Below are 27,548 nucleotides of genomic sequence, written 5' to 3'. Positions count from 1 at the left end.
ACTCATCACCTGTCCTGCGATGTCATTTCCTTGTGACCTCCGACTTCCCTTTGGTCTTTGACAGTTAACCACACAGCTTTCAGGCCACAGGCATGAGGGTGGGCCTGGGGCTTGGGGAAAGCCCAGAGTTTTCCTCAGGCAAGACTGGTGGGGCCTGGCCTTCCCCGGGGTGGGAGGGGAGGGGGTGCTCCCCCACTCACCGGCAGTAACCACAGCTCAGACTGGTTTGCAGGGTGGGCTTGGGTTCCTGAAGCCTCCCCTACATCATTCCCTCCCGGGAGAGGAAATCCAAGGCAGAGGGCCTGTGAGTTAAATGGGGACAAGTTTGTACCTGCAGATACATCCTGGTCCCAAGGGAGAGCCCTGGAGTCGGAGGAATCTCCCAACACACAGAAGGAGCCCCCAGAAACATGGTCCCTGTGACAAACCCAACTGGCTTTTAGTGCATGCTGAAATGAACTCCGACCCCTGTGTTTGAGTCATGTGTCTCAGGTGACCTCGGTGGCAGCAGCAGAGCCAGCAAGGGGGACTCTGAAGCCCAAGGTCTCTAAGTTTGAGTCCTGGTTCAGCCTTTGACCTGTTTGGGTAGATTAATTTCTCTCAAGGACATACTTGATCCCTCATCTATAAAATGCATCTAAAATAATAAAAGTGCCTTACTCCTTGGCTTTCTGTGAAGACAAAATAAAAACACTCCCTAGAAGCCTCCAGCACCCAGTAAAGCACTTGGTAAATACCAGCTGTGATCATGGTGAGCATGATCCCCTGCCCACAGACCCCTTATGCTTCTGTACCTTTGCACATGCTGTTCCCTCCATTCAAAATGATCTTGCCCTCTTTCTTTGCCTGGTAAACTCCTATTCATCCTTCAAGACCCAACTTAAATATCACCTCCTCAGGAAAGCAGCAAGCAGGAACAGTTATCCCCTCCTCCTTCTGCAACAGGAGCCATTGCCAGCCTGGGGGTGTTGGACCCTCGGAGGTGGGGATACCCTGATGCGAATGCACACCTATCACCCCTTCTAAAGGCTGAATAAGCAAAATGCCCCACAATGTATGAACAAACCATTCTGCAAACGGCTGCTACTGCTGCTCTGACTAATAAGCTATGAAATGATTGTAGAGCGCTGCTAAGTACTTAATATCGTTGTGTTGTGCAGTCCTTCAAACCATGCGTGCTGAAAGGGCACAGGCCAGCATGTGAGGTATCATGCAATTATTTTGTCATTCATTTTGTGTTTGCATATGTGCCTTTATGCTCACAGACAAAGATCTAAAGGACAGACTCCCAGCCAACAGGGCTCACTCTGCGGAATGTATGCTATCCTTGCTCATGGCTTCCCTGAGGAGGTGATATTTAAGTTGGGTCTTGATGGATGAATAGGAGTTTACGAGGCAGAGAGAGAGAAACATTTGCAGATGTATATACATCATGTGGCTCCATTAGATCTCAAAATACCTCAAAATATTAATCTGTATCTTCTCCGCCCCCCACCCCCACCCCCGCCGCCACTTTCTGCCTGACTCTAGGAAGGAGCAAAGACAAAAATCTCTAAAGACTTAAGTGCGTGTTGGCATCATTGCCGAGCCCGAGACAAGCCTGAGGGGAGGATGGATGACAGTGGGGAGAGCATGGGGGGAGGGGAGCAGAGAGTGGAGAGAGCAGCTTAGACAGGAGAGGAAGGCAGAGTCCTCCAGATGGAGCAGAGGAGGAACTCTGCCCCAGGACTGTGGAGCAGAAGAGCTGCTTAGGTACTGACTGCCTTCGCTCCTGAGCCAGGGGCATGGATGGCCTGGACTGCTCGGGTGGGATGTGGTCCTTGTACTCACTAACCTGAGTGGAACTGAACAGAACCCCGGTAGCTAATGTCCTTTCAGTGAAGCGGCCAATTTTACACAGAAGGATGGATGGATGGATGGATGGATGGATGGATAGATAGATAAAGACACACAAAGCTATGGGAGTGCAATTGGGTTGGGGAGGAAGGTTCGAGGAGGGGGGAATTGCACTCTTTATATATTTATTAGCATAAATAAAATACACATGCTTGCCTTGGGGCATAGTGGCGTGTATCAGTTAGCTATTGCTGCAGAACAAACCAGTCCAAAACTTAGTGACTTAACACATGTATTTAGCTCGTGATTCTATGGGTTGACCATTCAGGCTGAGCCCAGCTAGGTGGCCGTTCTGATCTCAGCTGGGCTTTGTCGTGTTCTCTGCTGTCAGCTGCAGGTCAGCGAGGAGGCTCAGGTCCTGAGGGTTAGCTGAATGTCAGCTGGGACAACAGGAACACTAAGCAGAACCGGGATTTGAACTTAGAGACCTCTGGCTTCAGCATTCCCTTACTGTCACCTGCTTATCCTTCAGCAGACAGGCCTGGGCCAGTTCACATCACAGTGGCAGGGGTTCCAAGAGAAAAAGCAGACGCAGGCCAGGGGTGCAGCCCGGCACCAACACACAGTGGGTCCCGCTGCAATCACCTGGATTTAAGGGCAGGAAGAACAGACTCCTTATTTTGATGAGAGGGTCATCAAAGTCACATTGCTAAGAGCTAGGGATCCAGGGAGGAGGATAATTCCTGCCAGTTTCTTGTAAACAATCTAGCTCAAGTTGGTAGAAGGAAAGCTGGAAAATCCCAGAGGCCTGAGGCAAGAAACTCCTCCTGACGTCTGTGAAGTCCTTTTACTCACATTTCGGTGTTCAGTTGTCCGATACCCCCATGTATCAGTTACCTCTTGCTGCATAACAAATTGCTCCCAAACCTAATAGCTTCAAACAATGTACATTTATTATCTCATGGTTGCAACAGTGTGGAAGGAGCTTGGTTGTGTGGTGCTGGCTCACAGTCTCTCATAATACCACAGTTAAGATGTCGGCCAAAGCTCACTCCTCTGAAGGCTTGACTGGGGCTGGAGGGTCTGTTTCCACAATGGCTGCCTCACATGGCTGTTGGCAGGAGACCCCAGTTGCTCGCTGTGTGAACCTCTCTACAAGGTTGCTTGAGTTTCCCCACAACATGAAGGCTACCTTCCCAGAGAGCAAGGTGGCAGCCACAGTGCCTTTTATGACCTGGATTCAGAAGTCACATGTCAACATGCTACAGTCAATCCACTAAAAGCAAGCCATGAACACAGCCCACACTAAAGGGGAGGGGACTGCACTCCACATTTTGAGGGGAAAAACACCAAAGACTTGTGAACACACATATTTTAAAGACATCAGGGGCACCTGGGTGGCTCAGTCAGTGAAGTGTCCAACTCTTGATTTCAGTTCAGGGAAGGATCTCACGGTTTGTGAGTTCGAGCCCTGCCCTAGTAGTGCAGAGCCTGCTTGGAATTCTCTGTCTCCCTCTCTCTGTCCCTCTCCTGCTAGTGCTCTCTCTCTCTCTCAACAAACAAACAAACAAACTTAAAAAATTAAAAAAAGAGACAGCAGTCCACTCTGGTCACCATGTGTTTTCATCCCTCCCACATTCAAAGTGTACCCACCCCATCTTGAAACAACTGGATCTGGGGGCGCCTGGGTGGCTTAGTCGGTTAAGCGTCCGACTTTCGCTTAGGTCACGGTCTCGCGGTTCGTGGGTTCGAGCCCCATGTCGGGCTCTGTGCTGACTGCCAGCCCAGAGCCTGGAGCCTGTTTCAGTCTGTGACTCCCTCTCTCTCTGACCCTCCCCTGCTCACGCTGTCTCTCTCTCTCTCTCCTAGAAATAAATAAAACATTAAAAAAAAGAAAGAAAGAAACAACTGGATCTGGAGCAGTGAGGGACAGGGTCCAGTAGCCTTCTCCCTTCTAAAAGTTCACATTCTGGTAGAAAGATTCTTACTGTGCAGAATTTCTAGAGGAGGCAGGAGAAGAAGCAAAAGATTCTGCTTTCTCTGATGAACCAGTAAAGGATCATTAAGCACTCAAAAGTATAAAGCAACACAAGACATACTTAATAATTGCCAGGGATTATTTGTGAGGAATGGTGGAGAGAAAAGAGATTGGGGAAATGAATGATTTCAAGCCTGCAAAGTGGTTTTGCTCCCAGAGGACCTAAGAAAGACGCTTAAAGTTCAGCTCCCTTTGAAGACAAAAAGATTTGAAAGATTCAGAATCCAGGGGCTGGAGGCGGGGGCTCCCTTCACTGTAGAAGGATGTAGGTCAATGTCATTCCCAAAGGGACTGGGGTGGGGGGAGGTGTGCTGAATGAACTTAGCTCCCAGCCCCTGTTTGAAAAGAAACTTTTGGAAAACAAAGTAAGAGCAAATGTTTGCCAGAAACATGACAGAACAGGGATTGATATTGTTATATTTGAGATGCCATATAAATAGATAAGAAGAAAAAACATTAACCCCTAGTGAAGAGGTGGGCAAACAGTAGGCAGTTCATAAAAGGGAAAAAAAATGGTTCAAAGACAAAAATACAAACCCTCACTAACATACATTAAATTAACAAATAGATAATTTTTTACCAGTGAAATAAGCAGTGGTGAGATACCTGTTAAGCAGCTGACTTCAGCTCAGGTCACGATCTCACAGTTCGTGAGTTCAAGCCCCACATCAGACTCTGCGGTCGGTGCAGAGCCTACTTCAGATCCTTTGTCCCCCTCTCTCTCTGCCCTTCCCCTGCTTGCACTCTCTCTCTCGTCACTCACAAAATAAATAAACTTTAAAAATTTTTAAAAAAGAAATAAGCACTGGAGTTTCATATTAAGAAATGTTCGTTAGGGGCATCCGGGTGGCTTCATCAGTTAAGCGTCCAACTCTCAATTTCGCCTCAGATCATGATCTCACAGTTGTGGGATTGAGCCCCATGTCAGGCTCTGTATTGACATCGTGGAGCCTGCTTGGGATTCTCTGCCTCCCTCTCTCTCAGCCCCTCCCCCACTGTGTGTATGCCTCTCTCTTTCTTTCTCTCTCTCTCTCTCTGTCTCTTAAAAATAAACATTTTTTTAAATGTTCACTAGAACATGTCAAAAGTTGAAAGGATGTATTCTCTAACAGGTGTAAATCTGCCCAAAATTCTTTAAGACACATAACAATAGCCATTAAAAGTTCATATCCTTTGGCCAAATAATTCTATCACTAGAAATTTAACCCAAGAAAATAATTAAAAATATGACCAAAGATTCACATAGAGGAATAGTCATCACAGGATTAATTATAATAGAGAGGAACAGGAAACTACCCAGACATTGAACAACTAGGAAATGACTAAGTACACTCTCATTTAATGTACATACGATGAACCTATAATGGTACATTCATAAAATGAAATACAACCACACAAGAGAAGTCATATTTTCCAAAAATGTTTAACGGCATGAAGAATTGCTTACAATATAACGTTAAATGAAGATACAAGACAAAAAACTGAATACATAATAATACCCACAGGTACAAATATGTAATTTTGGAATACATAAACATGGGCATATAACAGAACAGTGAGAGTTTAATCAAGAAAAACACGCTAAAGCTATAAAAGGCCTTTTGAAAAACCGTGGGATGCTATAGGAAAGATTAGGCTGAAATCAGATTTTCTTTTAAATTATATAAGTCTTGAGTTCCACTCTCTTTGAACAAAACTGCATTTAAAATACTACTAGTCGTTTATTCCACAAACACAGAGCACTTTAATGTCTTAATGGGTTTTTTTTTTTACATTTTATTTACTATTGAGAGAGAGAGAGAGAGAGACAGAGCACGAACAGGGGAGAGGCAGAGAGAGAAGGAGACACAAAATCGGAAGCAGGCTCCAGGCTCCAAGCTGTCAGCACAGAGCCTGATGCAGGGCCCAGACCCATGAACCGTGAGATCATGACCTGAGCTGAAGTCGGACACTCAACCAACTGAGCCACCCAGGTGCCCCTAATGCCTCAAGGTTTTAAGGATACAGAGATAACAAAGTCAGAGGCCCCAGTCCCAAACATCTGATTCACGGTCAGGGGAGGCTAGGGGAAATATACACCAATAATTACGGTAGAATACAGGTGGCCCAATAAAAACAAGAGCAGGGAGTAACTAACTCCCAGCACCCAAGGAGAGCCAGGAAAGTTTCTAGGAGGGGCGGGGGGAAGAATGTTCCAATGAGTCTTGAAAGATCTGTAGAAGTTAGCCAGGTAGACAAAGAGAAGATAGGAAATTCCAGGTAGAGGGAAGTACGCGTGTATGGTGGGAAAAATAACGCCCCCCTCCAAAGATGTCCATGTCCTAATCCCCAGGACCTGTGACTATATATGTTCCCTTACATGGAATAAAGAAACTCTGAAGATGTGAAAAAGGTTAAGGACCTTGAGATGGAAAGAGTTGCCTCAATTATCCAAGGGAGCCCAATCTGGATCCTTAAAATCAGAGAATCTTTCCTGACTGAGCTCGGGGGAAGAGGCAACTACACCAGAACGGTCAGAGAGGTGTTCACTGCGGCTTTTAAAGATGGAGCGTGGAAGCCAGGGACCGCGACAGCTGGCGGAGGTAAAAGAAATGGATTCCTCCCCAGCGCCTCCAGAAAGAAAAGCAGCTGAGCTAGCAATGCAAGGATTTCAGCTCAGTGGAACATGTTTCAGACTCACTACAGAAAAGGTAACATAAATTTATGTTGTTTCTAGCCACCAGGCTCAGTGATCATTTGTTGCAGTAGCAGTAGAAAGGAAATACTGTGCAAAGGCATGGAGATGCCAGGCTGAAAGCACATGGAGGGAACAATGAAATCAGGGGTGCACGAGGTAATATTTAATGATCACCTGCCAAACATCAGTTCCTCCCTTCTGTTTGGTCCAAGACCCCAGTGTTCACCCTCTTGAAGCTCCCAGGCCGGTAGAAGACACGGGTCAGTAATAAAAACAATAGTGATGGACGGTTCGGGGAGGCTCGAGAGAGAACAAGACCAAGCGTGCCTGGGGACTGGTAGTGTCTTCACTGAGAGGGACTCTTAGGGTTGTGACTGTCCCTCCAGGTTGAGGAGCAGCATGAGCAAACACACGGAAAGTTTCTTCGTGTATTTAAGGAAGGGCAAGTTGTTCAGGGTGACCAGAGCTCGGGCAGAGCTGAAGTGTTCGGAACTCAAGCTGGGCAAGGAAGGAGGGGCATTGAATGTTGGGTTAAGGAGTCGAAACTCACCCTACAGAGAACGGGATGAGGCATCTGTTTCTTGGTCAAGAAGGAGCATGTTTCTCTTCTAAATCCCTGACGCACTGGTATTTTCTGGAGATAAGAGGACTCCCAGGTCTGGGGAGGTGGAAGCCATTCAGACCACACTGAGAGCCTGGGGGCTGGGAGGCTGGGCCACTGGGGAGCCCAGCCTGAGACTGGCTGCCTACCAGCTCATATCTGCCTCCCGGTCTGTCTGCAGGAAGCACTCCCTTTCCAAGGAACTTTCCTGAAAAGTAGCGGGCAGAGACTGAAGCCCATCAAGGCCATTCAGCCTCCTTCTGCCCTTGCCTCGAGGCCAGCCTCAGCACCATCAGGAAGAAGAGGTTTATCTCCATGCCTTCCCATCCACCTCCAGGTCGCTGCTGTATACTCCATCCTCTCCCTTAACAAATACAGGTCGGGAGAGATACAGGAAGGGCGTTATCTGAAGGCAAGGAAGGCTAGAGCACATCAATCATAGTACCTAGTTCTCTTGGTCTTCATCTGTAGTTTTTACGGCCGACTAGCTTCAATAGCACCTCCTCCAGGGAGCCCTCCCAGACCTGCCCAGACAGAACTAAGCTTATCTCCCATGTCCCCCCACCATACCTATGCACACCTCTCCTACTGCATGACACCCAGTCTGTGTCTGAGGTTGGTCAGACAGGCAGGCTGTCAGTTCCTGGGTCCATAGCTCAGCTCCTGCCTTGGTGGGACCATGTGCCTTCTTGTCACCAATGGAATGCGAGCAGAAATGAGGGACCCCTTCCAGGACAAGGCAGTTAAGGGCAGGGGTATCTCCTCCTCTGGCTCTCCCTCTGCCCCTCTCCTCCTCGGGGGCTGTGTGTGGGGCTCCCTGTGGATGGAACCAGAACCCAAATCACCCCTGGGAGTAGGAGCAGCCACAGGGCACCGTACTTGAAAGAGACGTTGCTTTTTATTGTGTTAATTCCTGAGAGCCCAGCTTGACAGCAATTGAAATCTAGGCAAGATAGCCACAGGGACCCCACCCTTATTTCTGAGCTAAGGGTGTTATGGCCTCCTGTCTCCTGACTTCCTGTTTCTTTGTGAGTGCCCTGCTCTGCCCTGCACTGGCCAGGATGCAAGATTTTCCCCTTCTTCCATTTTTACACACACACACACACAGGTGTGCAACCGCACTCGCAGACTCGTTACTGAAGATGGACGGGATTCCTGCTGTAGCAAGGCAAACACAGCCCCTGTGGGGAACCCCCTGACACTTGTCCTCACCAGCTTCCCTCCATTTTTCTAGCCCCTGATTTCCATCTTCCATTGTCTGGAGCTCCACTCAGCAGGAAACTCAGTCCCACCCCTCTCCTTTCCACTGGGGAGGCCCCGTCTCTCATCTGATAACCTGCACCTATTAACACTCAGGCTCGCCTTGAGCAGGTGGGACCCATCGACCTACTGAGTGACACTCTCGGGGGGGGGGTATCACAGAGGACAATGGGGGGCTGTCGCAGGAGCTGGCTAGGCAAGGCCCTGTGCTTCTCAACTGGCTGCCCATTAGACCCCCCAGGGAGCTTTCAACAAATGCAGAAGTCCCCGAGATTCTGGGTAATTGGTGTGGGCAGTGCCCATCTCATCAGATGATTACTGTGTGCAGCATGAGAACTCCCAGCGGGGCTTCCGAATCAGGCTGTGCGGCTGGACCCTGTGCACCGGGTCCTGGGGTCCTGCAATGGAGTGGTGAGGGGAGTCAGCCCCACCCCCTGCTCCCTGGCCTAACCAGGGCACTTTCCCAAATAAGGACCCCTCCCCCACTCCTGTAGAGGAGGCCCCGTGCCAACTGCCAGTGCTCCCCTGCCCACCTCATCGTATCTGCTCCTCTGCCACTCTCCCTCTCCAGACCCTGCGCTCCTCGAAGTCAGGGACCCGGCCTGACGCTTCTGATGAGGCAGGTGCTCGGTTTGGAGAGGGATGGGGGTCACAGGGGGTGGGGTGGAACCCCAGGGGAGGATCCCCACCCCGAGGCAGGAACGCGGGCATCCCTGGAGCTTACTTCAGAGAGACATCCTGTACCGTAGATCTCCTGCGCTCACGCCCTGGTCAGCCCGGCACCGGCCCTGCGGCTCCGCCAGCGGCCACGCTTCTCCCAGAGCAGATTTCTCAGGGGCAGCACCACTGACCTTTTAGGTCACATATGTCTTTATCAGGGTGGGAGGGCTGTCCCTGCACATTGTAGGATGGGCAGCAGTATCCCTGGCGTTTACCCACTAGATGTCCCCATTGGTGACAATCAAAATCGCTTCCAGACCTGGCCGAGGGTCCCCTGGGCAGCAAGTCCACTCCTGATTGAGAACTACTACCCCAGAGGTCTGGGCTTCCTCAGGTCCAGCCTCTATCCTAGCTGAGCCCCTCAAGGCACCTGAACTTAACCGGGTGAGGGGCTGAGTGTTAGCACTTACCACACCTCAGACAGACCAGCTTGGACATCCCCAAGGGACAGAGACTCCCCCAGGCACAGCAAAGGAAATTACAGTGAAGCGGCGTGCTGGGGTCACACAGCCGGGGTCCAGACTCAGACTCATGTAGCTCCAAACCCTCTGGTCCTGGTTACCCAAGACCCTGCCTCTCATCATCAGGCACTGGCGAAAGGCCACCTCATCAGAAAGGTCTGCAGGCAGCTGGCCCAGCCAAGGGCTGAAATTCATAAATCCTGAAAGACCTGGAGGTCAGGGTGAGTATAACAAGAAATAAGGACTCTCATGACCGGCAGAGAACCGGGGCTCTGGTCCTCTCGGGACTTCTCTGTCTCTGTGTTTCCACACTCTGGGTGTATCTTCGCCTTGATCATCAGCCCTAATGGGCAGGAGCTGCATCTATCTGCCTTGGTTGCGCCCAGAGCCAGGCAGACGGTGAGCCGCGTGCCCAGGAATGCTGGGACGTGGTTACACAATAAATGAGTCAATGACAAATGGACACCTGAACAGAAAACCCAGTATAAGGTGGAGACACAGTCTCAGAGAATACCCAGAAGCCCATCGAGATACAAAATCAGAAGAGCTCTAAGAGCAGGAATGGAACAGGGACGGGGCTCCAGTGTTAGAAACTCATGCTACTTAGAGTTCTCCAGTCCCAGGGAAAGACTGGCCCGGAAGCCTAGGGCAGACCCAAAACTTCTGGTCAAGGAGCCGCACCTGTGGAGGAAGAGGGTGGAGGGCAGGGAGCGGGCAGGTCATGGCCATTCCTTCCCACTAGACGCCGGGTTCCAGGTTCCTGCATTTCCGGAAGGACAGGCAGAATCAGTAGCTCCGGCCACCGCCTGGCCACCACCACCCCCCGCCGCCCCAAAATGCCCGAGCAGAGTGGAGAAAGGTGACTCGTTTTTCCTTCCTTGGGGCCCACAAGGCTAATCATAAAGTACTCTCTACTTCTGAGTCTATTGGAGAAAGTGCCTTCTAAATCCATTAAGTTGCTAATGCGTGCATTCCCAGACCAGAAAGAAAGGTGCAGGATTGATGGATGTACTTGTCATATTTATGGTTTGTAGTCATGTGATTAATGGGCTTTGTGGTTTATAAGGCAATGCTCATTTCACTCTCCTCTTTAAGCTCCGGGTGATTTATAGGACCCGGCATTGCTGTTGCATTTCAATGGGATGACAGTGAAAACATTTTATCACCCTAGATTATCAATTAGTCCCCTTTGAGGAAAGGATGTTCCAGACTCATATGGGGACAAGGCAGGGAGAGGGGATGCCTCTTGAGAGCGTCTGTGCCTGGCCGTCTAGAGATCGAGGACTTTCTCCCTGAGACCCGTGTCCTAATTCATCTCTAAGATGAGAAGCTGCAGGCAGTAGGAGGCGAGACAGGGGCTGGGACCCTCCTACCCCCGAGTCCCCTCCCATCCGTCACCAGGCTCTGCTGCGGCTCCTTGTAAGTAAGGTCACCTTACTCCCTCCCTACCCACTCTGATCCAGACAGCCTCTAGAGGGTTCCTGATGGCGGAAATGGCCCCCCTCCAAATTCATCTTGAATTCTAACCTAACCCACAGTCTGTCAGAGTGAGACTCTATATGGAGATGGGCTCTTCAAAGAGATAATTAAGGTTAAGCAAGGTCATATGGGTGGGTGCTAACCCAGTGGGACTGATGTCCTTAGGAGAAGAGATGGGGGAGGGGTGCCTGGATGGCACAGTCAGGGAAGCATCCGACTCGATCTCGGCTCAGGTCATGATCTCTCGCAGTTCGTGAGTTAGGGCCCCACATCGGGTTCTGCACTGATGGCCTGGAGCCTGCTTGGGATTCTGTCTCTCCTTCTCTCTGCCCCTCCACTGCTTGTGCCATTCTCTCTCTCTCTCAAGATAAATAACCTTTAAAAATTTTTTAAAAGATGAGATTAGGACTCGGACACACAGAAGGAAGACATAGGGCGGGGCACCTGGGTGGCTCAGTCGGTTAAGCATCCGACTTCAGCTCAGGTCATGATCTCACTGGTCATGAGTTCCAGCCCCATGTCGGGCTCTGTGCTGACAGCTCGGAGCCTGGAGCCTGCTTCAGATTCTATGTCTCCTTTCTCTATCCCTCCCCCATTCATGCTCTCTCTCTCTGTCTCTCAATAACACATAAGTGTAAAAAAAATTATAAAAATAAAGAAGACAAAGGGCAAAGACGCCCATCTCTAAGCCACGAGAGAGGCCTCAGCAGGTACCGATGTCTCCCCACCAACACGTTGATCTCAGATTCCTAGCCTCCAGAACGATGAGAAAATTAATTTCTTCAGTTGAAGCCCCCACAGTCCATGTGGGAGCCCCCTTTGAACTAACACAAGGATCCCCCTTTCATATTGACATCCTTTCCTAAAACCTCCAAAGTCTTCACGACTTTGTCACTTGTGACCTCAGCCATACCAGTCTGCCTGTCTGAGCCTCAGTCTCCTCACCTGTAAAGTGGGAAGAATAATGATTACATTGCAGAGTGGTTGAAGGCATTAAATGGCTTAGCACAGCACCCGAGACGCACCTCTCACTGCAGCTGGCTCGAGAATGCCCTTCTCCCCATCCCGCCTCCCATGTCACCGCCCTCCCCACCCCGAGTCCTAGCCTCAGTGCTCCCCCTTCTTGGAAGCCTCTCTGACTCTCCCAAAACATATTGTTCCCCTGCCCTGCTTCTGCACTGGTCCCATTGGGTCTGTGCCTGCTTCTCTTTGCTCTAGAGCCTTGTTTCACGGTGAGACTGGGGGCTTGCAGCCTGGTGGGGAGTCCAGTTATAAATGAGTCAGCACCTAAATGCATGCTTACAAATTTGACAAAAGCTATGAAGGCCAGAGAGGGATGCAAACACCAGAATAGCAGGGGAGGCCTACTCCAGATAGGGTTGCGGGAGCCTCTCCAAGGAACTGGCGTTCAAGTGCAAGGGCAAAAAGCAGGGCTGATAGCCAGGATTCCAGCTAGTCCATGTGGCACCGTTGTATGAATCAGGAAGTAAAAATGCCCCCTCTCCAGGCAGACACAGCCCTAAACAAGCACTCATGGTGAGAAGAACACAGGCTAATTTCATCTCTACTTATCCCCCATGGTAGGTGTCCCCTTGTGCAGTTCACAACCTGCACAACTGAACAGAGCATACGAGTGTCCCGCATATGGGCTCACCTGATTTCTGGACTTGATGATCCAGCCAGACTTTCCAAGTTTGACCTTCTGTGCTTCCTAGGGCCTAAGTTCACATCCCTCATCACTTATTCCCTCCTGCTCTTGGCCGTCCGGACTATTCCCTACCCCACAGATCCAGCTCCTGACTCTGAAAGGCAGATCTTGATTTGAGCCCCTGGCTGGTGTTTCTAGCTGGGGTCAGCCTCTGAACAAGAGGACACAGGTACCAAAGCAGAAAACTAATCTGCTAATCAGCGAGTTAGAAGTTAGTACACAGAGAAAGCAAAGAAGGACACCAGCCCCTTAAAGGCAGAGACCACAAAGCCGTCACCCATGGCTCCCCTATGGCCACTCAGTGTATAGCACAGAAGAGACATGCAGCAACATCAATGGGAGGGGGGTGGCAGGGAACGAGTGGAGGGGAGGAAGGGGCAAGATGGGGAGGGACTGGGGCGCCTGGCTGGCTCAGTTGCTTAAGCATCTGACTTTGGCTCAGGTCTTGATCTCAAGAGCTTGTGGGATCGAGTCCCATGTCATGCTCTGCACTACAGAGTGGATCCTGCTTGGAATTCTCTCTCTCTCTCAATCTCTGTCTCTCTCAATCTCAATCTCTCAAAATAAATAATAATAAAAATGATGGGGAAGAACAGAAGGAGCCTCAGGGATAAGAACCCAGACAGTCTGGGCTGCAGACCCACAGGATAAGGGTGGGGGAGGGGCAGAAATCAAGGCTACTGGTATCATCCAATTGAGAGACAATAGTGAGAGCCGTGTGCATAGAGAGAGGACGTAACTGAGATAGACTTGCTGACACGTTGGATAGAGACTGGTAAGGGAGAAGGAGGAATTAAAGATGATTTTTGAGTTTCTGATTTGAGAAAAGTGGATGGATGATAAAAACATTTCCTGAGGTAGGGAAGACAGGGGAAAAAGCAGGTTGGGGCCTGAGAAGAGAATGAGGAGTTAGGTTTTGGATTTTCATGTTTGAAATGCTTGTGAAATACACAAGCAGAAACAGACAGCTGTCAAGTGGACAGTTGGGTATACACATCTGAAGTTCAAATACGCAGGGGCTAGAGACACAAATCAGAGGGAGGCTCAAGGTACAGAAGAGGTGCAGGCAGGTTAGTTCTCAGATGTTAAAGAGAGAAGGAAGTGGGGCACCTGGGTAGCTCAGTCAGTTAAGTGTCTGGCGCTTGATTTCAGCTCATGTCATGAGCTCACAGTTTGTGAGTTCAAGCCCCACACTGGGCTACAGAGTCTGCTTGGGATTCTCTCTCACCCCCTCTCTCTCTGCTCCTCCCATGCTCCTCCATGATTCTCTCTCCCCCTCTCTCTCTGCTCCTCCCCTGCTCATGCCTGCTCTCTCTGTCTCTGTCTCTGTCTCTGTCTCTCTTTCTCTCAAAATAAATAAACTTTTAAATTTTTTTAATAAAAAAATAAAAGAGAGGGGGAGGAGCCAGATAAGGAGGGTGGAGGAGAGGGGAGCAGGGCAATTGGAAGAAAACTGGAGAAGGGATGGTTTCATGAGGCCGGGAAAGAGGCGTGTTTCTAGAAAGAAGGCATGGCCAGCAGGAGGGGAAGCTGCAGGAGGTCAGCTAAGACAAGAACACCAACAGCCACTAGATGTGACCATCTGGGGCTCAGGGCTGCGGGACGTAGGAGCAAATGCCTCATGGGATCCAGGAGCGAATGAGAGGAGAGGCACTGGTGGCAGGAGATGATCGTCTCCTTCAAAGCATTTTGCAGCACAGGGGAGCAAAGAAGGGAGGAGTGAGGAGGGGGGGGGTCTGGAGTCCAAGAAGGGTTTTGTTTAAGATGTAAAATTCTGCAGCATGTCTGCATGCTGATGGGAATGACCCAGAGTTGAGAAGGAAAACTGATGCCGCCGGAGAGAGTTGATTCAGTGATGTCCTCAAGACGATGGAGGGCATCTTGGTACACAGGTGCGGGGACGGCCTTGAATAGGACAGCTCATCAATCGTCCCGGGAAGGAAAAGGATCGGGACAGAGATACAAGCCTCGCACATGTGAAAAGTATTCTGTCCCACCCACCTGGACTTACAGAGGCTCCCATACTTCTCAACAGACCCACCGGCTGCTCTCTGCTTATTCCCCACAGCCCTGTGGCTGCCTGGTGCGATGCCCCTGCACTTCCCCAGGCCTGCCTTCCCCCGGGTCCCCTGGCCTGCCAACGAGCAGTGCCCCGGACAGGCACAGGGCGGCGGGGGGGGGGGGGGAAGGGGGCAGGAGAACAGGGTCATGCCCTTAGCAGCCACTGGGAAGCTTCGAGAAACTGGCAGCCCCAGCCATTGGACCGTCTGCACAGCCGCACAAAGTCAGGGACCATTTGCCAAATGTTAATGAAGTGTCTGAACGGAAAATTAGAACGCTGGTGAGGCCCCATTCTCTGCTTCCTCTCTTCCCTGAGGCAAGCCCCTTCCACTGCTGTGTCTCCCAGAAATTAGAAGGGCAAGGCTGGTGGGCAGTCTGCCAGAGCCAGGGGCAGCCTTGATTGAAAAGGGAAACTGAAGAGCACTGAATGTCGCTGAAGTAGCAAGGAATGCCAGGGAGATGCAGTTAATGTTCTCTCTGGGCTCTCTGGCCTGGGCACCCATCCAAGCACGTCCAAGTGCACGGCACTGCAAGATGTGTCAGGCACAGTAGGGGACGCTCCAGTCGATTCCAAAGGAATGGGGTTGGGAGTGGGGGGATATTCCCTTTCTTATACAGTCTCAGCACCAACGCCTGGGAACCCTGCAAGTAGGAAGATGTAGAAGGTTGTAGAGACTGGACATACTCTATGCCATGTCTGGAAGTTGGCTTTTTATTACTGTTAACCCCTCTGTGCACAGCTGAACCACATCACTTTATATAGAAAAGTAGTCTCTTTTTTTCTTAAAAACAGAAGAAAAAGCCATCTAGGTTTTCTTTCTAGTTCTCAATGCCAAAAAAAAAAGGCTAGTCTTCTTAAAACACCATTTTTATCAAGTGTCTCCTAGGTTTAAAATTTAATGCCTTCCCACCCCACATACCTGCAGGAATCTGTCTAAGACCTTAGGTGGCACTAAGGTCTTCACAATCTGGTTCCAAATTACTGTTCTGGTCTTATCTCTCACATCGCTGCATATGCATCCCTATATATATATTGTGGAAGTGTCCCAGGTGCTGAAAAAGAACACAGAATGCACTGATGTTTGATGAAAGAGGGTAAAAAAGTGTCACTAGGTAAAGACCCAAGATATTCCCCCACTGAGCTTCCCCTTCCCCTTCAAGTCTTCCCAACTGGCTCCTGCCTAAACAGGGAACTAAAAACACCCACCAAACACTGAAACCGAAAGTGGACAAGGCATCCAAGAAGCAAATCAGAGCAGCTACAGTTGGCCTAATACATCCAAGAATTCAACCATGTGGCACAATCAATACAAGAGTCTACTAAGTAATGGGTACCACATAACATGGTACAGTAAATAAACTTGTGAGCAGGCACTGGGGGTGGGGAGGTCCTGTATGAAGCACATAACACCCCAATAATAATAAGAGTTAAGATCACAGATAGAGTCACCATCCAAAACCCTGGGGATGCAAGACATAATTTTCTTATTGTGCCACCACTGAATTTAATTTCTCTCTTAAGCTTCACTTTGGTGGCAGACGCCAAGCCTCACTCAGTGTCCAGTCTGCTTTCCTATGGGGTAGTCCCCATATTCCCAAGACTTTACTTAAGGCCCAAGCACAGGTATCAAGAGCAGAATCTGATCCTCAGACATTATCGTGTAAGCACTTGGCATCTTCAGACAGTCGGCTCTGTTTCATGTCCTCGTCACAACGGCCAAGCCCCCAGGCTCTCTCACAGCTGAATTTCACTCAGGACCTTCAGAAGACTTTCTGGGCAAGATGAAGGCTTTTCTTGACTTATGTGATAGAGTCGGGGTCCAGAAGAGTCATTCTTTAGCTCCCTAGAAAAGTTAAGACACTCACCCAGTAATCTCTGCCTGGGCAGATACTTAGAACCATTTCTACTCAGTCATCAGGCCAAATAGCACACGGGAGAATCAGGGAGTCTTGCCATCTTCCCAGCATTTATGTAAGAAAAGAGGCACATGTTCCCTCTGCTATCAGGTACCAAAATTAATTGGGAAATTCTATCATTTCCCCAACCTTTTCTTTTGCCCTGGAAAGAAAGGGCAGGCAGAGCTCTTCCTAGGGACCAAACAGCTAAGTTCCCATCTTCACTGACTACTCTCTCTTCCTCAGTCCCAGAAGATTTGTAACTCCCCTGTGGTGCGGGAATTGAAAAATTTTAAAATGTTTTTATTTATTTCTGAGAGAGAGAGAGAGAGACAGCGTGAGCAAGGGAGGGTCAGAGAGAGAGGGAGACACAGAATCTGAAATAGGCTCTAGGCTCTGAGCTAGCCATCAGCACAGAGCCCAATGCGGGGCTCGAACCCATGAACCGTGAGATCATGACCTGAGCAGAAGTCAGATGCTTAACCGACTGAGCCACCCAGGTGCCCCGAGGGAATTTAAAAACCATAATGCATTCTTGCCAATATATTGAAAAGACTAGAGACTTTATGGGGCAAGTGAAAATAACTTTTTTAATGTTTACTTATTATTTTTGAGAGACAGAGAGAGTGTGAGCAGAGGGACAGAGAGAGTGTGAGCAGAGGAGGGGTAGAAAGAGAGGGAGACACAGAATCTGAAGCAGGATCCAGGCTCTGAGCTGTCAGCACAGAGCATGACATGGGGCTCAAACCCATGAACCATGAGATCATGACCTGAGCTGGAGTCAGATGCCTAACCAACTGAGCCACCTAGGAGCCCTTGATGTGGAAAATTTATCAAAGCTTTGGTTTTTTTTTAACTTTGTTTTAAACTTCATCTCACTATGAAATTCAAAAGTTTATTTTAGATGCATAGATTCAATAAGAACAGTGAACCCCAAGAAGAATAAACACAAATAAACCCTTACCTAAGTACATCATAGTCAAGGTGCTAGAAAGATACACAGAATATCTGAAAAGTATCAAGAGAAAAATACCACATCATATATGAGAAGGACAATAATAAGAATGACCAGTGATGTCTCCATGGAATCAAAGGAGGTCTGAAGACAACCATCTTTCAAGGACTGGAAGGAAAAAAATCCATCAACCAAGGCATCTATATCCAATAGAAACACCCTTTAAAAATGAAAATGAAAGAAAACCATTTTCAGACAAACATAAAAGCTAAGAGAAGTTGTCCCCAGCAGACTTTCACTATAAGAAGTACTGAAACAAATTCTTCAAGGGTCGTTTGGGTGGTTCAGTTGGTTGGGAGTCTGACTGATGATTTCACCTCAGGTCATGATCTCATGGTTTGCGAAATCAAGTCCTGTGTAGGGCTCTGCAGTGACAAACAGCGCCTGCTTGAGATTCTCTCTCTCCCACTCTCTGCCCCTCCCCAGCTCATGCATGCTCTCTCTCAAAATAAATAAATAAATAAATAAACATTTAAAAAAAAGTTCTTCAAGCTGAAGGAGAATAAAATAAAATGGAAATCTGGATGTGTGGGAAGAAACAGAGAGCTTAGAATGTTAAATATAAAGGTAATTGTTTATATGTCATTTTAAATATCTTTGTTTGGGAGCCCCTGGATGGTTCAGTCAGTTAAGCATGTGACTTCGACTTAGGTCATGATCTCACAGTACATGAGTTTGAGCCTCACATTGGGTTCTCTGCTGTCAGCACAGAGCCCACTTCAGATCCTCTCTCTCACGCTCTCTCTCGCTGTCTCTCTCTGCCCCTTCCTCACTCACATAGCACACACTTTCTCCCAAAAATAAAATAAAAGATTTTTAAAAAGACTAGGGGTACCTGGGTGGCTCAGTTGGTTAAGGCAACTTCAGTTCAAGTCAGGATCTCACAGTCTGTGAGTTCAGGCCCCACATCAGGCTCTCTGCTGTCACAGCGCAGAGCCTGCTTCAGATGCTCTGCCCCCTCTTCTTTCTGCCCCTCAACTACTCATGAGCTTTCTCTCTCTCTCAAAAAATAAATAAACTTAAAAGAAAACAAAGTAAAAAAGGTTACATATCTTTGTTTTCTATATTATATATTTTTAAAAACTGCTTAAAACAAATGAAATAACAGTTTATGGTGGAGTTTAGAAAATATAAAGGAGGGGAGGGGTGAAAAACAGAAGGTATGGAAGAAAAATATGTAACAGCAAGAGTACAAAAGGCAAGAAGAGGGTAAAAGGAAAAACATTGTTTGAAGGTTCTTACATTGTGAAATGGTGTAATGTCATTTGAAGGTACAGGGACAAGTTAGAGATACGTGTTGTAATCTCTAGAATAATCACTAAAACATACACACACACAAAGAAGTATGGCTAAAGTTAATAAAAGAGATTACACTGAATACTAAGTTACTCAGTTTGCCTTTAAAAAGTCAAGAAAGGCAGAGGAGAGGAACAAAGACTCTATGAGACAAATGGAAAACATGTAGCAAGATGGAAGGAAGATCAATATTTCCATTAAATGTAAATGGACTAAGCATTCCAATTCAAAACCAGAGATTCTCAGAGTAAACATTTTTAAATTTTTTAAACGTTTATTATTTTTGGGAGAGAGACAGAGTGTGAGCGAGGAGGGGAAGAGACAGAGGGAGACACAGAATCCGAAGCAGGTTCCAGGCTCTGAGCTGTCAGCACAGAGCCTGACGTGGGGTTCAAACTCACAGATCATGAGATCACAACCTGAGCTGAAGTCGGATGCTTAACTGACTGAGCCACCCAGGCATCACAGAGTAAAAATTTTTTAAAGACCTAACTACATGCCATGCGTAACAAAAACACTGTAAATATGAAAACTGACAGATTAAAACTAAAAGTGCAAAATCAATCATGGCATGTAAACACTAAGCATTAAAAGACTGATGTGCCTATATTACTATTGGGCAGAGTGGACAAATTCCTTGAGAAACAAAAATTACCGAAACCAATACAAGAAGACATAGAAAGTCTAAATAGTCCTGTATCTACTGAAGAAATTGAATTCTTAATCAAAAACCTTCCCACAAGGAAAATTCCAGGTCAAGAGGGTTTAACTAATGAGTTGTGACATTTAAGAAATAAATAAAACCAACTTTACATAGACTAGGTTATAGGTTAAGTTCCCCAAGAAACGGACTTTAAGATAGAGAGTTTTAGTGAAGAGGTTTATTGAGGGGATGCTCTTGGGAACAACACCGATTACGAAGCAAATGGAGAAAGATTGAGCAGAAGGAGAAGTTGAACAAAAATAAAATTGCAACAGAGGTTTCAGCCTCTTTAAAGTTGTCCCAAACAGAGGGGCATTCCAGGTCTTTATAGTCCTGTGTCAACCTCATCATTGGGTGCAGACTAGGAAAGACAGCTCCACTGATCCAAGATCATTTCGAGGAAAGGACCCATCAACAGGCACCATTCCCAGAAGCTAGAAAAACTAAGTCCTTCATTCCTGAAATGGGTTTCTGGAATGGTTGAAAATACCATAGGATCTATTACAAACTCACTCAGAGAGTAGAAAAGGAACAAACACTTTGCAACTCATTTTATGGAGCCAGCAAAAATCCAACAGCAAAAACTAAAAAAGATAATGACACGAAAATTATAGGCCAATATTCCTCTTGAATATAGGTGCACAATTCCTTAATAAAATATTGGGAAATTGAATCTGTAATACAGTCAAACAATAATACATCATGACCAACGGGTGTGTATTCCGGGAATTTGAGATTGGTTTGATATAAAAAAGAAAGCAACATAAGTCACCAGACTAAAAGAATGAAGGGTAAAAATCACATGATCATCTCAAAAGATGCACAAGAAGCATTTGACAAAACTCAATTCCCATTCGTGGTCTTTTTAATTCTCAGAAAATGAAAAATAGAAAAGAGCTTCCTCAATCTGATAACAAGCGTCTAAGAAAAATCTACAGCTAACATCCTACTTAGCATGAAACACTGAAAGCTTTCTCCCTAAGAGCAGGAACTAGACAAGAATGTGTGTTCCCACCCCACCAGAACAATAAAGTAACAAAGTGGAATAAAAACCACACAGAATGGAAAGGAACACATAATGTTCACAAATGAAAGGATTGTTGATATAGAAAACTCTAAGGAATCTACAAAAACACTAACAAAACTAATAGATGAATTCAGCAGGTTCACGGGACACAAAACCAGTACCTAAAAATTAACTGTATTTCCATGTACTAGAAAGGAACAATTGGAAGATGAATTGTTTTAAAACAACCTAATTAAAAATAGCATCATAAATTAATTACCAAAGAATGAACCTAACAAAAGCTGGGCAAGACCCCTCTATTCAAAATTCAAGATCTACGTTAATGGGGAGATCCCATGTCCATTCTCTTTGAGTTTATTTGTAATTCAATGCAAAATCCCAGCAGTCTTTTTTAATAAGCCGAGTCTAATATATATGGCCATGTAAAAGACCTCAGATGGCCTGAAACGTCTTTAAAAAGAACAAAGTTGGAGGACTTTCATGATGGGATTCCAAGGTTTTACCCATAATGTTACAAGAAGATATCAAGACACAAGTGTGAAGCAAGGATACAGGGAACTTCAAGAAGACAGAAAAATATGGGGTGCCCGGGTGGCTTAGTCGGTTAAGCGTCCGACTTTCGCTCAGGTCATGATCTCACGGTTCGTGGGTTCGAGCCCCGCGTCGGGCTCTGTGCTGACTGGCAGCTCAGAGCCCTGGAGCCTGCTTCAGATTCTGTGTCTCTCCCTCTCTCTCTGACCCTCCCCTGCTCACGCTGTCTCTCTCTCTCTCCTAGAAATAAAAAAAAAAAAAAAAAAAAAGAAGACAGAAAAATAAGAGAACCAGGATTACCAAGCATATTTTAATAGAATTATAGAAATAAAAATATAATTAAAATTTAAAACACAGTGAATAGATTGAATTAGAATCAGCTAAAGAGGCTCTTGGGAAAACAGAAGATAAATTTGAAAAAAATATCCAAAAGGCCCATGAGATAGAAATGGAGGCAGAAAAAAAAAGTGAAGAGTTAGATAGAATGAAGTGAAAATGGGAACATATAGTTGACCCTTCAACAACACGGGTTTGAACTGCACGGGTCAACGCAGACCCAGATTTTTTTTCAATGGTACAGTACTATGTAGATGATGAATATTTGTTCACTGATATCCTACTTCAGATCTAAAAGGAGTCAGTGTGACTTACAGAGATGGAGTAAAGCAGAATTTTGTTATGACGAAGCCAAAGCAAAAGGGAAATAGGGTGGAAATACATGATAAAGTTGGATTAGCATAAACATACATCCAGAAAGCCTTGCTAGAAGATGGTGGACAGTTACCTCCAATACTCCCAGCAGCAAAGGCAAAGAGGAAAATATGGTCATTTTTAACATTTCTAATGTCCTAAGCATTAAATCCAAACCAGTCAGGAGAATGACAGCTTTCCCTGGTTCAGGGACCTCAGAGAACTGAGACCCCAGTAAAGTGGAATGTGCACAAGTTAACAGACACTTCGGATATATCCCTCGACAAATCCAACGACCTATTTTTTTGCCCTAGTTTCTTGCAATGTCCTTCAGTGAAGGCCAATGTGAAAGCAATTCTACAAGGACCAAACCAGTGAAGTCCAGGTACACAGCTCTCTGATGTCTGGCTCAATTCAAGGACAAGGTTTATAAGAACTAGGGTCATGGTTCTTGACTGTTGGGGGTTTGTGGGTCACTCTGAGGATCCAATTAAAGCACAGGCTGTGTCAGCGACATTTCCTGAAATATGTAACATATTTGCTGAGTCTCAATTCCAATTCCCATGAGGTCCCGATGTGTCAGTTTGTTACGCTTGTATTCCATTACAACTGAATAATACTAACAACAATAGCAATGGTAGGAATAGTAGACAATAATAATAACAAGAGCAGCAACAAATGCTCATGTAATACCATGTATCCAGCACTTTTTTAAATGGATGGACAAATTCCGTAAGCCTCCAAGCACACGCACACCTTGCTTGTGCAAGCTTGTATAGATTTTCTTTCTTTAGGCAAGGAGAAGGCATTAAAAAGCTACGGTAAGTTCTTTAAAGAAGTGGAATCAGTCAAAGACATCTTGTCTCAGAAGAATCTGTCGCAAATGTTTATGAAGCTGAATAACCCAAGATGGAAAGACTAGAAACAGGAAGACCGGTGGGGAGGGGTCCCAGCAATCTTGGTATAAAGTGGTGGACAGGGGATTAAATATACAGAGAGAAACAAGTGTTAACGAGGATGTGGGCAAAGGGGAACTTTCTTGTGCTGTTGGTGGGAATGCAAACTGGTGTAGCCATTGTGAAAAACAGTACGGAGGTTTCTCAAAAAATTAAAAATAGATCTAATAGTTGCCCAGGAAGGTATTTACCCCCCAAAATACAAAAACAGTAATTCAAAGGGATACATGCACCCCTAAATTTATAGCAGCATTATTTACATGAGGCAAGATATGGAAGCAGCATGGACCAAATGTCCACTGATACATGAATGGATAAAGAAGAGTTGGTACACACACACACACACACACACACACACACACTGAAATATTATTCAGCCATAAAAAGGAATGAAATCTTACCATCTGCAATGACGTGGATGGAGCTAGAGAGTATAATACTAAGCAAAATAAGTCAGAGTAAGACAGATACCATATAATTTCATATATATGTGGAATTTAAGAAACAAAATAAATACGCAAAGGAAAGAAGAGAGAGAGAGAGAAGCTAAGAAACAGACTGTCAACTACAGAGAACACATTGATGGTCGCCAGAGAAGCTGGTGGGGGATGGGAGAAATAGGTGATGGGGATGAAGGAGCGCCCTTGCTGTGATGAGCACTAAGTGATGTATGGAAGTGTTGAATCACTATATACTGTACACCTGACACTAATATTACACCGTATGTTGATTATTACTAGAATTAATTTTTAAAATATATATAATACATAATTATATAAAATATGTATATTATATATACTATATATAATATATACATGTAAAATACATGTATTGTATATTCTACATATAATTACATATAATATACTATATAGTACTATACTATGCCATATTATACTATATAGTACTATAGTATACTATAGTGTTATGTATGTATACTATATAGTAATACTATATATCTATATAGTATACATCTATATAGTATATATCTATGTATTATATATACTACATATATACTATATACTATATATACTATACTATATAATACTATTTTACACTGGTATATATAATATATAGTATACATAATATTATATAGTATAGTATATAATTATATATTTATAGTATATATATTTATATGTAAATCTGAGTCAACATGTGAGCCCAGTTGATGACAGGGGTCATGGAGAGGAAAAAGTTCAATGCAGGTGACCTTGCACGAGTTCCTTCCCTCTTCTGTCCTCGGTTCCCCTGTTTGTAAGAGAAGGGAGCTGGGCGGTCTCTGATCCTCTGAGCACATGGGCTGGCACGTGGGCACCTCATGGGCACAGCAGCAGCTCGACAGCGGGTGATGTTTGTGATGTGTGTGGACTGACTTAAACTGATGGCCTCGAGGTGCTACGGCGCCTCCTGAGCACTGAGGGAAAACAGCTTTGTTGTTGACTGTCTTCTCTTCATCCATCAGGAAGCTTTAGAAAGGTTACCAAGTGCCACCATGTGAGCGGGGGACTCCGAGATGGGAGAGACGGCTCCGAGCCTGCAGGAGCGCCCAGCCTGCAGCCCCTGACTTGGGGGAAGAAGCATCGCCTCCAGATGCTCAAAGCCCAGACCGGGGGGGACAAACATCTGAGGCATCAGTGACGACCCCACACGGTGCTGCCCGAGCGTCTACACCAGCTCTGGGGACTCAGAGTGGGGCCCAATGGATTCCGGTGGAAACAGCTTGTGGATCACTGGAAGACAGGAAAACCCATAAAGATGATTCTGTGCTCTCAAAAACAAGTTAAACCTTGAAACCTTATTACATGGGGAGAAATGTCAGAGGGATTGGAATGCCTGCCATTAAAATATCATCAGTGCTCTTAAGCACATTGGCTTTTTTTCACAGCCTACAAGAACACTAACTTTTGTTGAAAAAGAAAGAAATAGCTAAATGCCCATGTCAACTTGGCCTGGTGGGACAGGAAGAGCAAGGGATAGGGACCTGTCTCATCTGTCCTAAGTCATAACATTTCTCTGGATGTTAATTTCCCCGTGTGCAATAAAAATAGCTGTAACCACTTCTGTAAACTGCTTCTCTCATGAACTTCATGGCCACCGTTTGCTGAACGGCTGCAAGGTACCAGACTCCACACTAGGAAGTTTACGTGCAGTTATCATCTCGATTCATCTTCACAGTGAGGACCCAAGGGCCGGGCGTTACTTCACTGTGACTCAGCCCGCAGAGAGCGGACATAACTTTCTGAGTTCAAAAGCCTATGTGGGGTGGAGCCACGTTCTGAACTCACAGCGGTCTTGCTTTAAAGCCTGGCCACTGAAGCCGCCTTTGAGAGTCTGAAACCCCAAGGAAATAAACGTGGGCGAGGCACGCCGGATGGTGAAGCACCCTGAACACTGGACTAGCGACAAGTTGACACCATCCACTCTTTTGAGCCGTGTCCTCTCCTGATGGGGGGAGCTTTGCAGCTGGAGTTAGGATCCAGGTGTCCGAAGAAACACGTAGCTGCTTAGCACTCTCCACTCAGTTGACAGATGCCCAAGGAGAAATAGTCCCAAGTGGTGGAATTGCGTAAAACCTTACCTCCCCCTCCAATGGCCTCCCTCTAGCCCCCAACCCCCTCCGAGGCACGCAGGCATGCAAACCCACACAGGAATCCCAAATTAGCTCAACCTGCCTCCCAGCTGCTGGATGAGCCTAATTAGACCAAATTAATAATTTATTCAAGCAAAATGAGACATGCCAAGAATCTCCGGGGAGGCTGTAAAATGAATATGCCGTCTTATTAGGTATATGTGTCAACACCCCACGCATCCCTTTGGTTTTGGGATAAGAGGCCGAGAACCATTTGACATGATTCACCTTCTTGGGCCACAGCTCTGAAGTCCTCCCACCTGCCTCTCTCCGTGCGTGACATCTGTCCTGCTACACATTCCTCAGCTCCCCTCCTCCTCTCCCTCCTCCCCTCCTCCCGCCCCTGCTCCCTCTCCCCCTCCTCCCTCTCCTCTTCTTCCTTCACCCTGACACATCATTAACCTAAACTCTCAAGATCATTCTCCCCCACCAGAAAGGAAAGCCAGATGACAAGCTAATATTTCCATGTCACACGTTGAATGATTCTTACATAAAAATTAACAGGCACTTGACAAAGTCATAATTACTAACTAATGATGCATTATGCAATTTCCATAATTAGTCATGTTATTGATACTTCCTTCCGACCACAGAGCCAGCAGGGCCACCTTTATTTACAGCGGGACAAATGGCTAGTCTGTGTGCAGGTTGTCACCAGAGAACTTTGGGGAAACACCCTTTCCTAACACACACCCAGACCCGGCCCCGGGCCCATCCTCTCTGGAGCTGGTTTCTCTCAGAGCAACGGGAACAGACCCACCAATTGTGTCCAAGGGCCAATTTGAGGACACCGATGCTTGGCACCGGGGCAAATTTCTGAGTGTCCCAGCCATTTGAGGCACATCATGAAAGGAGGTGTGGAAGCTGAAGACATTTATAGAATTTTGCAAACAGACTTCTCCACTCACTATCCTCCCAGCCATCCTTCTGAAGACTGCACCTATTAACCATTTTACAGGTGGGAACACTGAGGCTGACAGAGGTGAAACCATGTGCCCCAGTGCACAGTGACCACGTGGGGCTGGGATGCAAAGGCACATTTTCTGAGTCGAAGCCTATGTAGGAGGCTGTGCCATATAGCGGGGTCAGATAGCAATTTCAGATATTGGCTTTGCCCCTCAGCAGCCACATTGTTTCAGGCAAGTCACTAACTTCTCTCGTCCCTGGTCTCCTCAGCTTTAAAATGAAAAAAGCGACTGACAGAATGGGAAAAGATAGTTGCAAATGACATATTTGATAAAGGGCTAGTATCCAATATCTATAAGGAACTCACCAAACTCCACACCTGAAAAGCAAACAATCCAGTGAGGAAATTGGCATAAGACATGAACAGACACTTCTCCAAAGAGGACATCCAGATGGCCAACAGACACATGAAACGATGCTCAGTATCCCTCCTCATCAGGGAAATACAAATCAAAACCACACTGAGATACCACCTCACGCCAGTCAGAGTGGCTAAAATGAACAAATCAGAGAACACGAGATGCTGGTGAGGATGTGGAGAAACAGGCACCCTCCTACACTGTTGGTGGGAATGTAAACTGGTGCAGCGCCTCTGGAAAACAGTGTGGAGGTTCCTCAAAAAACTAACAATAGAACTCCCCTATGACCCAGCAATAGCACTGATAGGAATTTACCCAAGGGATACAGGAGTGCTGATGCATGGGGGTTCATGTACCCCAATGTTCATAGCAGCACTCTCCACAATAGCTAAAACATGGAAAGAGCCTAAGTGTCCATCAACAGACGAATGGATCAAGAAGATGTGGTTTATCTATACAATGGAATACTACATGGCAATGAGAAAGAATGAAATCTGGCCATTTGTAGAACATGGATAAAACTCAAGGGTGTTATGCTGAGTGAAATAAGTCAGGCAGAAAAGGACAGATACCATATGTTTTCAATGATAAGTGGAATAGAAGAAACTTAACAGAGGACCATGGGGGAGGGGAAGGGGAAGG

The 27,548-nt window shown here is 46.5% G+C and overlaps 1 long non-coding RNA gene across 1 annotated transcript; it reads right to left on the bottom strand.

Annotated features, from left to right (window-relative positions):
- Positions 1 to 2,019: 2,019 nt before the first annotated feature.
- LOC120230708 lies at positions 2,020 to 27,029 on the bottom strand. The gene is made up of 4 exons (XR_005528128.1): positions 27,018 to 27,029; positions 24,622 to 24,628; positions 8,489 to 8,494; positions 2,020 to 3,070 (listed from the first exon to the last, which is right to left on the bottom strand). It is a non-coding gene; the product is annotated as an uncharacterized LOC120230708 (long non-coding RNA).
- Positions 27,030 to 27,548: the final 519 nt, after the last annotated feature.

The sequence above is a fragment of the Hyaena hyaena genome, unplaced genomic scaffold (genome assembly GCF_003009895.1).
Source record: "Hyaena hyaena isolate Hyena2069 unplaced genomic scaffold, ASM300989v1 scaffold_46, whole genome shotgun sequence".
NCBI classification, from domain to species: domain Eukaryota; kingdom Metazoa; phylum Chordata; class Mammalia; order Carnivora; family Hyaenidae; genus Hyaena; species Hyaena hyaena.
Note: the sequence above shows the minus strand (reverse complement) of the source record. Positions and strands in the feature narration are given on the sequence as shown.